This window comes from Anguilla anguilla, chromosome 7 (assembly GCF_013347855.1).
Source record: "Anguilla anguilla isolate fAngAng1 chromosome 7, fAngAng1.pri, whole genome shotgun sequence".
NCBI lineage: Eukaryota > Metazoa > Chordata > Actinopteri > Anguilliformes > Anguillidae > Anguilla > Anguilla anguilla.
Genome location: NC_049207.1, coordinates 40,100,105 through 40,110,467, shown reverse-complemented (window position 1 = coordinate 40,110,467; position 10,363 = coordinate 40,100,105). Strand labels below are relative to the sequence as shown.

The window sequence follows — 10,363 nt, the reverse complement described above, 5'->3', positions numbered from 1 at the left end:
CCCTAAGGGGACAAGTGGACACAAACCATGCCAGGAAAACGTCCCCTGCAGCATAACAGAACCCTTCACTGTAGGGATCCAGCGTGCAGGCCTGTACCGTTCTCTTTGTGTATGTCACAGATGCACTCGCCCATTTGTAGAAAATATGTTGAAGGATGACCATTTTACTTTTTTTCACATCTCTGTAGACCAGCGCCTAATTGTTAATTGCTTAATTGTATCATGCAGTACACCTGCATGGAAGCATTTGCATTAGCTAAGTTTCTCCACTCATTTATTCAGATTTTTCCTTTAAATTTGTCACACATCTGTATAGCATAGTTGCCAATTGAGAAAATGTAACAAATTTCCAACTTGGAAAAAAAGAGAAAAACAAAAGAGCAAAACAAGTAAACATTTAAACAAAATGGGGGTAAATCTATGGGCCTCTGGAGTCCCAGTGAACAAGTAAATTAAGTATACATTTAAGGGGGACAGCAAATAAATACTAATTGACATCTCACATATACTGTAGAGGTTGTCAAATGAAGGTGACTGTAATAATTCAATGGAGAAAAAAAAATAAATAAATAAAATAAAAAATAAAAATAAAAAAAACTATTGGACTACATAAGATTGGCATGCTGTCAAGCTGGAGATATGCGTACAGACATATTAAGCAGCTGTATTGTTGGTTGATAAGGGTGCACAATAACACTGATGACAATGACATGATTCATTAAAAAAAAAAAGAAAAGAAACTGGATAGTGAAAAAATCAGGCAACATTGAAATATCAGATTTGCCTTTCTCTGGATTAAAGCCTGAGCAGCCTTTGTCACAAAGAATAGTTTGTCACATGCCGATGTGACACCTCGGGGAGAGGAGATGCGGCAGTACCGGGGAACACAGTTTCTGTCGCATGGAGCGCACACCCACAAACATTAAATACGATAAACGGACCACTTCACCCTTCCCTCCCACGGGTTCAGGGGAAAAACAATAAACTAAAACAACAAGCTAAAATAGAGAGAAAAAAAAAAAAGTAAAACAGAGCAGCAACTTTTCAGTTTGCCTGCTCTGTAGCTGACCCGCCTTCCCGGCCAGGTCCAGCTCCTCCAGAACACCAGCTGAGGATTGCTTTCTTTTTCCAGTGCTCAAAATAAAACGAAATGGAACTCATAACTGCGCTCTTGGCGTTAGCTCCCAGTCTCAGCCCCGAACTGTGGCGAGCAGCGCACCTTTAAGCACCTGGGCTGATTAGCTAACGCAGCCCAGGTGCATGTGCCCTCTCCACCAGCCGACGCAGCCGAGACCAATCCGCCTCTCCGGCTGACCGACTGCTACATACGTCAACTACACTTTTTCCGGGAATCAGTCCAATTTGGAAGCCTTTCTTGGATTCCTTTTTGTCTCAGCATTTTGTAACGGTTGTTGAGCACTCCTTCTCTTATTGTTTGCAATAGCACGTAGGTACATTTTTTTTGTTAATATATATAATGTTGAACGTAACCAAAGACCTGAATACCGAATTCTTATGCCTGTATTCTGTAATTGGCTGTTAAGTCAAACTCTAGTGAACAGGCTCATGGCTACTTGCAAAACCTTTCAGGAAGGACTTCAGAACTGAGCTTCCAGGGTGACCTGTGATTGATGTTAATGATTGCAAGTGGCAAATAGCTGAAAGGTGTCCATATCAAAGCATAAATCAATTATGTCACTTAACGCGGATCACCCCATGTGCCGTTCCACTATTTACACTCATCACCGTCAGGGCCTGGCACCTTACACAGATGGAATTGGAATGGAATTTGTTAATTAAGATCAGGAAAGAATAATTAATTACTGTGCCTATGGATGTAGACAAAGCAGCAAGTGTATCACAATTATATTTCGCATTAATTACTCTCAAAGCCTTTTTCACAACTTGCCAATCGCCTTCTAAGGTTAATGCGCCTGTTGACTCACGTTGAACACTGTAATTTTTTCCGTCGTGTACCTTCGATGCAAGTTAATTCGTCAGAGGGTTTCAGCCTACCGCTGCATAATCTGATGAAAGTTGTCATTAAAACACAGCTTTCTGCTCCTCATGTGTGAGATATGGCATCCATGATGGGAGGTGAATGCGAGGATAACGTCCTAATGTTCAGAGGTCAAGCAGCACACATGCTGCAGAGGAATGAATCATTGCTCTGTGACAGTGGTTAATATCAACCCAAGCTTCCTGGTGCCAGTAGTCATTTTTCTTCAGAGGTGAGTGGCAGCGACTCACAAGTGTCCTGCAATCAAAATATTGTGGAACAGGGCTTTACGTTCCCCAAGAGCTTGAAAATCTGGTGGCACTGGTGTACTAATACCGCTAATAATTAGAAATGTTGAAATTATGCAACGTTCCAGTGATTAGATGTCAGTAAAATGTGCTTTGTTAAAAAAAATGATCATAGGAAAGATCAGAGCTCATGACAGAGATTGAAAGATACTGACTGATTGACAGATGGCAGGGAAGAAAACAATGTCTTGGTTTTACTGCTAATGAATGGGAGATAATTTTGCAATAGTTTCTTGTTTATCACTATCATTCTCTGTGTTACCTGGCCTGAGTAGGTTTAATGAGTGCTTTAATGTTTTATTTTTATTAGTTCATTAAGACAATTTTGCCTACAGTATCAGTGCATGCATATCTATCAAAATGCAACAACAAAACCAGGGGCAAGAAAACCCATCAGCTCATCACACTTCAGTAAATTCTGGATGACTACGTCTTTTGTCCTAAAACATCCAAACAGTATCGGAAAATGAAGCTGCAATGTCTTACCTGGAAAATGGGATCAAATGGTTCATATTCTGAAAAAGTTTCTTTGAGCAATGTACTGCAACTCAGCAAGAGTTGGGGCAAAATGGAGGATGGGGTGCAATCAGTGGTGTGGAATATTCTATCACCACACCACTGCCCCTCTTGTTGTGCCGTAGTAGGCTTTGCCTTTAGCCTGATCCAGAACTTTATGCAGTTCAACTGTGTCTGAGTAGTTTGGTGTATGTCATATCTATATTGCATTCAATATCTCTTATTCTTGTACAGAACTCCCACCAAGATGCATGTTTATACCTTTTTTCTGAGGATGTGGTATCGTGTGATTTCAGCAAGCCTCGTGGTGTGAAGTGAAAATGGGTTTAATTAATTATTCACGTAAGAGTTATTGATTACTTTTAATGCAGCCAGGGAGAAGTACATGCTTTCTGAAAATTAAAATTGCTTGATGTGCATTTAAACCAGTTATTTCATAATTCCAGCTATAAATTTAGGAAAAAATAAAATAACAAAATAAAAAAAAACGTGTTGCAAAGTTCTAAGTTGATAAAATATATTTTTTCATACAATTAGCTTAAAGGCATACTATGCAGTTTTTTTTAGCCATGCAGTGGTCCTGTGTTTACAATCAAAGAAGTCTCCTCATCCATCTTCAATCCCACCCACTCACCCTGAGTACCCTACCAAATGCAACCAGCTGGATCGCTAGACATAACATTACAGTAGTACCAAATGAGTGACCACGAACAACAGTAAGAAGCTACATTCGATTATACCTTAATTAATTACCTTATAAGTAATCCCACTGTTGAAAGTAATAGTCATTTTATTGTTGGGACTTTTGTTTTCAGGCCCTTGCCTAACCACTTAGGTTCAAACCACAAGTAATGTTCCTCATAGGCCAACTTGGTGTCACTTTTCAACCCCTTGGCAAACTTCAGCGGAGGCCACAAAGGAAAAGAAAATCCAAGATTAACTCTAGCTCTTGAACAAGCCCTATTGGTTTGTCTTTTTGCTTTGCTGTATTTGTGCTAGAAACAAATACCCCACTGAAATCTGATCCCAAATCGCAGGATCTGTAGCCACACCCAACCGCCCCATACAGAAAAGAGCAACATGCCCAGAAACTTCCCAAACACATTTTAAGATAATACATAAAGGTAAAGGTGCATGAATTTGTGGAAGTGTGTAAAAACAGAGACTGCCAGTGCAACACAAATATGTCTTAGCAAGGTTTTTTAAATCATATTTTTTAGGTAAAAACCAAGCATAGTTGGCTATATGCCTATAAATGGCATAACTTAGCTTAATGAAATATAGCTTCAGTGAACTTCCTGTCTCCCCAGTATACAGAGTGCATGCCTACAAGTAAGTGGCAGGATTCATATCCAACAGAAATTCAAATTCAAACAATCTGTGTTCAGCCTTTAGAGGCAGGAAGTTCTGTATGAAAGTATAGGCTACCTTTGTATATCAAAGTTTCTTTTTCTTTACTTTTACCAAGAATTTAGACATACGCTTTCACTCTAAGCTCATTTCAAGCTGATTTGGCTGTCCACAAGGATAGTTGAAACCTGTAGCACTTATATTATGTTGTGAACTTGATAATTACAACACCACAGGCAATTAGTTTATGAATACAATACAAATGTATGTATTGAAAATGAAATTTTGAATTAATTGCTTAAGTAATCACTTTTATTAAGCCTATTTTTATTTATGTCCCTCTACAAAAGATATTTGTTCATTTCACTTTATATTGCCATATTGACTGTTTCATCTGGAATTATAAATTTGTAGTTGTGACATTGTTTTTAATGTATCTTTCTTACATTCTTCATATGCTTATGCCCTTACTTGCCCAGCATCCTTTCAATTACTCAGAAAAAAAGTGTTGTGCGAGTTGCCGTCATATACAGCCCTGTAAAGGATGTGCTTCTCTGTGCTTTATAGGTGAATGAGGATGGCACGTTTCCTTTTAACATCCCCCAAAACAAATGCCCCCCTGGGTCACAAGGTAAGGAGAGGAAAAGGAACTTAATGTTACTTAATGCCTTTCTCATTTTTAGTTTTTACCTGGGTGTACTACTTTTAAATAAAGCCATACAACTTTGTGGCAACATACAGCAGAGAGCCTATGGTAGTATCTGGAGGGCAAATGTGTGCCATCAAGACTATGTGACAAATTTTTAGTAAATATGAATAAAGAATTATTCATGGTATACACAAAATGTACATATAAATGCAACTATACTGTTTATTTCACAAAATTCACATGAGCTAGGGTCAAAATTATTACATAAAATTCACCCCCAACCTCTTTCTTACCACTGCAAAAAAACATTGTGTAGATAACTAAAAGCAGTAAAATTTTGCCATGGTTTTTTGACGATGTCCCGAAACCTCTCCAAATAGCACATTTTGGATAATGTTTTGAACACTTAATCCATAAAACAAAAACAAATTTTCTTCACTCAAAAGCACATATTTTGAACAGATGAAAGAGGAGGATCAATTCTTACATGTTTTAAGTGTCAATATCTTACAAAAAGTAACATTATGTTCAATGCTGAAATATGTGCATTAACTGGCAGAAAGTATACCTGAAAACTAATATTAGTTTGTTTTGAATGCGCATTGCTGTTGCTAACATTACTGCTGGGAACGTCTCTGACCTATTGCCAGATAATTTGTCCATTAGAAGCTTTGCAAAAGAGAGAAGAGACACTCTGTACCTATGGCAACATCAGCAACCAATCGCAGCTTACATTTGCAAGTGTGTTATTCACATTCCGAACGTGTTAATCAATGGGAAATTATCAAATGTGAAATCGTAAACATCTAAAAAAATGTCTATGCTATTTGCACAAAAAGCACAAGCAACTAGGTGAACTACTAGCAAAACTTGGTAGATCTTGCTGAAAAGCTTTTAGATGAGTGGCATACAGAATGTTGATGAGGAATAAGAAGAAATAATAAGGAAAACACTAAACTCACTATTTCAGTGAACTTCAATGCCCTCCAGTGGGGCCATAACTTTGTCTAGGAACCTCTCAGATAGGAACCTCAGAGGTGTGAACAGAGTGGTCAGTCGAACAGATATGAAAATGGTGGTAGCATGCACAATTACATCTTCTCAAGCTCCTCATTATCACTGTTGCAGTAATTTGAGCATGAAGTGAAAAATAATTGCGTTTGTCTTAGCACTGTTGTAGCCTATTACAACGTGAAAAAGTCAATGCTGTTTAATGCAAAGACAAATCACACATAATATAAAGGCAATATGTTAAAGAGACGAAAAATAGCAGACCACAGAAAAGGTGATGGAAAGCAATTTCAAAAGCTGTGATTGATGTTGGGACTCACAGATATAACTATAATCCATGCACTGCCCAAAGGGCTCCTATTCAGTCCTATTCATTGAGATTATAGAGTGAGTTGGCACATGATGCCTTTGAGCTTTGTAATGCAATATATATCAACATAGGCAGATTAAATTATTTTTTATTATTAAATAATTAAACAATTAGTTCAACACACTTCAAATCAAATGCTTATGCTTGGACATCTATGTGTCCAGGAAAATAACTGTCAATAACTGAAAATGTGTCAGAGGGTTTTATATACATTTTGTGTAATAATAATAATAATAATAATAATAATAATAATAATAATAATGCAAGATACAACAAGTAAATGCATAAGAAATTAAGACATGTGCACCATTTCAGTGCTGATTAGGATTGACAGTTGCATCAAATGCCGATTGTATTACTCAAAAGAAAGCAGCTGCACATCTTGACCTGATTACGATAGCGAGGATGATAATGACGATGATTGCTCTCATTGCTGCTGTTAGTTTGCAGATGCTTCCGTTAAGGGGGGATTTTAAATGAATCGAGGATTAGCAATGCCAAAGAGAGCAAAGTTTACGATGAAACATATTAGAGAACAGTATGATGAGCAATTAATGCAACGTGGGCAAATCACTGGTTATTAGATGCTCGGTGTAAATCTGTGACATTAAATGAAGCATTCAGACGAAAAGCAGGCCTGTAAATTGAACTAATGGGCTGATGTTTAGACGTGCCCTCGGTTTTATCAGTCTGAAATAACAGTGGCTCTTTCGACGCATTCACACAGATTGTAATCGCCTGACTTGCTGCCAAGTCACACGCGCTCTAATGCTCTCTGCATAATGTATGTGGAAAAGGGAGGCACAACCAACCACTTGTTGATAATAAACCGTTGGCATTTACAATACAGTGAACTAATGACTGCACATTATATTTCATATCACATATGCATATCGTACATATTTTGCAATGATATATAACTGATGTTTATCTGGTAATGTATTACATTGCCTTTTTCTTTTCAAATTAAAAAATAATAATCTGTAATTCATTAATTTTTTCCCCAGAAATACTGTTGGCAATAGTGTTTGACACTTGGTATATATAAGTAACTATGAAATACCCCGCATTATTTTACAGATTGGTTTCCTTACAATATATTGTAATATCAATATCTGATGTGTAATTATCCGGTGTAATTTTGCTTTCACCTTACACGCAGAAAATAATTTGCCGCCATACATTTGTCCTGCCAGCTGTCATCCAGGGGGTCCCCAAAGCTTCCCTTTCCCTGCATAATACACATGCTGCCTCCTGGACATGTTCTATGTAGCCTTGTCATCAGCACGTCATTACAGGTTTAGTGCACCGCCTTAATTTATGACTCGCCCATATTGCAGATTTCCTGCTGGCAGTTGCATTCAGGATACAGCAAAACTCTGACCCCAAACCTATATTAGACAACCTATGGGAACCTGACCTAAAGATGCCTTCTCCTCTCCCACTGCCTGCAACCTTTACCTTAGCTTTGATTCATCACTAACATTTGACCCCTACATCAGGAACATCATTAGAGCCTCAAATTACCGCCTTAAGAACATTTCCAAAGTCTGGCCCTCTGGCCCATCGAATTACATTATTGCAGTTTCTAAGGATCCACCACGACTCCCAGTCAAAGCCAGATTGAGTATAAGTCTACTTACCTGTAAGCCATTCTGTTCTTGTCCCAACCTGCCTCTTTGACCTTCTTTTTCCCCTACCAACCCACAATGCACCATAGGTCTCCTGAATAGCACATCTAAACAGGACCATTATACCATTTCTGATTCATGACAAGCCAGACGGTATTTTTGTCTTTGTACGTGTACGTGCCATGCATTATGTGTAATAGTTTTTGCCATCTTTGGAAGACAGATTATATCATATTGGCTCGATATTTTAAATTCAGTTAGTATGTGGAAGATGGCCACTAGTTTTATTACCGATAGGAAAAGAAAATACTATGGTCAATTTCAGTTTATGAATTACAATGTATTCCTTTGCTGGTGAAACACTTTTTCGGTATATGATAAACATCTGGGATTCTGGGAGAAACCGGACTTCTCCCACAGAACATTATCAGCACATGTTCAAATTGTTACACTTTCATCAAAACTAGCAACATCCTCCCCTATATGAAACAAGCCTGTGGGCACAGGGGGAGTGGGGGAGTGGGGGAGTGGGGGGGGGGGGGGGATTTAACTTTTAAAAAAAGACTGCCAAGTTCTCAAGCATAGGCATACACAAACGAATGCGTCCAGAATGAGGCACGACATTAAATTATGCCCCCTTCCCTCCTCTACAATTATTAAAGCGATATATAATTCATCAGTATCAATAAAACCACATGTTTCCTCACAAGAGCTTTGTCCTTTCTCTCTGAGGGGGACGGTGAAAGGTCTGACATTTTATTTGATGGCACACTATTCTCTACGCCCACGCTCCCCGAAGAATATAAAGACATCACTGGAAAATGTCAGGAACCTGTACTCAGCACCTCTTTATCAAAGACACTTCCCAGGTGGCCTCCAATTGCACTGCCGCATTCGACGGGCATTGGGATTGCTGGTTCAGTGGAAGGATTGAAGTCAGCGGAATCAATTCTCGGCACTCTGATTTCCCATGACGGAGGGGACTGAGGTGACAGTGTCGGGGCGGGGTGGTGGGATGGGGGGCAGTAACGTTGCAGAAGGGGTGTAGTTCAGTGGCCCTTTAATCCATTTACTAGTTCAGAAAATCTCAGAAGTGGAAGGTGAAACTAGTTTCGCCGAGACACTCTCAGAACAGGAAGGTGAAATTTGTATCCTCCAGACAATCTCAGAGCCGGAAGTTAAAACTGGTTTCCCCCAGACACTCTCAGAACTGGAAAGTGAAACTAGTTTCCTCTGGACACTCGGAACTGGAAGGTGAAACTAGTTTCTTGTAGGCTTTCTCAGAACTGGAAGGTGAAATGAGTTTACTCCAGAAAATCTCTGAACTGGAAGGTGAAACTAGCTTCTTCCAGACACTCTCAGAACTGGAAGGTGACGCGAGATTCATCCAGGCACTCAGAATTAGAAGATGAAGCTAGTTTCCTCCAGACAATCTCAGAATTGGAAGCTAAATCAGCATGTGTGTGCGTACAAACCTTATCAGAATGTAGCTATAGTAAAAAGCCGTAGTGCTCTTGTTTTAAACTTCGTCCTGTCTTTTTTGCCTTTTGTTCATTCATAATTTTGTTAGTCAACTGTTCATTCATAATGTTGATAATCAAATGTTGTTTTTGTGCTCACTGGTGTTGTATTGCCAACCTTTTTCCCAACGCTGATGCAGTGCACATTTCAAACTTGTACAAAAAATAAAAGCTTTCCATTATGTATCGTTCCATTCTTTTCTATTCAGACACAGGAGACATGTCTCAATTTATTGTGAATGTAGTAATTAATTAAACACCCACTTTGTAGGCTGTGTTCCAGGGGACTTAATTTGTAGTTTGCTCCATTCCACCCCCCTACCCCTGCTCTCACTCTCTCTCTTTCTCTCTCTTTCTCAGTATTTGTATCTTTATACTCATTTCAAGCTTTTTAACAACAAGCTTTTGTGATCAACTCACTGTCAAATGAGCTTTCTCAGTTTGAAAGCAAGGGATGCATTAAGAGGCATACTCATTAATGTTAGAAAATTGGGAGTGAGGGCACATCGGGTGGCCCTACCAACAGCAACACTGTATGGTTATTGAAGTGAGTCACAGCTGAATGGACTCTGTATCCCGGTTAAAAAAAGGCTGTGAATTACCCCAGTGGGTCTGCTAGAGCAATGCCTTGACTGGCAAATGAACAATGCTAATTAACTGAGTTCTGACTGCACTCCTATCAGGGATAAAGTCCCTGCTGGTTTGAGACAGAAATGTTGTGCAAGTTTAGGTTTAGAGAGTGATAGGATATGAGTTGTTTTTTTTGTTTTGCTTTTTTTTTAAGAGGGATCCATTAGAGAAACTCAGCCCTCAGTCAATAACTCTAGTTCTGTAATTGAAAAATCCCCATGAACAAAACACATGTTTTCAATCCATGAATTGAATGGCAGTTTGCAGGACTGACTGAATTTAAAATTAATTGGTGTGAAAGTTGGCATTCTGCCCATATGATTTCTTCCCATAGGGAGCCAATAGAATTCATTGGGGGTGATTATGAGAAGAAGAAAAA

At 38.9% G+C, this 10,363-nt stretch overlaps 1 long non-coding RNA gene across 2 annotated transcripts; it reads left to right on the top strand.

Moving 5' to 3' along the window:
* Positions 1-1,334: 1,334 nt before the first annotated feature.
* Positions 1,335-8,811, top strand: LOC118232491. 2 transcript variants are annotated; one of them, XR_004766319.1, is made up of 3 exons: positions 1,335-1,447; positions 4,741-4,804; positions 8,567-8,811. It is a non-coding gene; the product is annotated as an uncharacterized LOC118232491 (long non-coding RNA). The 2 variants fall into 2 exon arrangements; XR_004766318.1 differs by lacking the exon at positions 1,335-1,447 and adding an exon at positions 1,850-2,231.
* Positions 8,812-10,363: the final 1,552 nt, after the last annotated feature.